Source organism: Ceratina calcarata, unplaced genomic scaffold (genome assembly GCF_001652005.2).
Source record: "Ceratina calcarata isolate Rehan_Ccalc_2016 unplaced genomic scaffold, ASM165200v1 scaffold570.2, whole genome shotgun sequence".
Taxonomy (NCBI): Eukaryota; Metazoa; Arthropoda; class Insecta; order Hymenoptera; family Apidae; genus Ceratina; species Ceratina calcarata.
The window spans coordinates 1-907 of record NW_017176906.1 but is presented as its reverse complement, the minus strand read 5'-3'; the positions used below and the strand labels follow the sequence as shown (position 1 = coordinate 907).

The following is a 907-nucleotide window of genomic DNA, read 5'->3' as shown; positions in this document are numbered from 1 at the left end:
ACATAAATGTAATTGAGTGTAATTAGACGCTTGTTCATATAAATTTAAATAAAAATACTGATGGAAATTCGAAGAGGCTGACTTTTCACTGGCAATTTTTCTCCGAACGGACAATAAATACTGCGCCAGTTCCTTTTAAAACTCTTTTACGATGTTTTCACATATTCCGCGCACGAGTTGCATTTCGAACAGTCGAGTGACTCAGTGGAAACATAATGAAACGAGAAATATTGACACCCCACGACGTGCATAACAAAATCTACCTACCGTGAAAATTGATGCACCTGTCGAATCTTCTTTCACTTAATATTCTACGTAGATTCCTGTTTAGAGTCGCGTTTTATTCGTCACGAATTTTCATAGGCCAAGCGTGGAGGAGAACCGTAGTTCCAAGCTTCCATCACCAACTCCATTGACAGTCATCGGAACTTATTTTATCGCACTGATATGTCTGTATTAATATTTAATTTTTAGTTATTTGCATAACAAGTGTCGTCGATGATCAATGAACTTTTCGCGAACTCGTTGACACGTCCGGCGCCCGGCGCTGTTTAAGCGCGACTGGCTACCCTCGGTGCTCTATATCGTCGAATCTTACGCATGTCCGATTTGCACTTGCCTCCTCCCTCTCTCTCTCTCTCTCTCTCTCGCTCTTTTTCTATCGGATATGTGCGATGATTCTGTCTCCGTTGTGTCAATAATCGAATAGCACTCAGGTGCTCCGCCAACTGTTGCTTTCCGTTGATTCCGGTCATGGGATGAAAAATAGAACTTTGTCCTGAATGCGGGGATGCTTCCCTTTCATTTTGGCTGTTCAGGTTTGGATAGATTATTTGAAAAGAAATTTCATATTTTTTAGAGTGATACAATAAAGAGATTGTGGGTTTTCGTGCAAAGTCTTATAAAT

General features: G+C 40.6%; 1 protein-coding gene across 1 annotated transcript in view; it reads right to left on the bottom strand.

Annotated features, from left to right (window-relative positions):
* The window catches only part of LOC108629533 (parathyroid hormone/parathyroid hormone-related peptide receptor), a 34,328-nt gene extending 33,776 nt beyond the window's left edge, over window positions 1–552 (bottom strand). The window contains exon 1 of the mRNA XM_026817371.1: window positions 268–552. The gene's annotated coding sequence lies outside the window, so the exon portion shown is untranslated. The remainder of the gene's footprint in view (window positions 1–267) is intronic.
* Window positions 553–907: the final 355 nt, after the last annotated feature.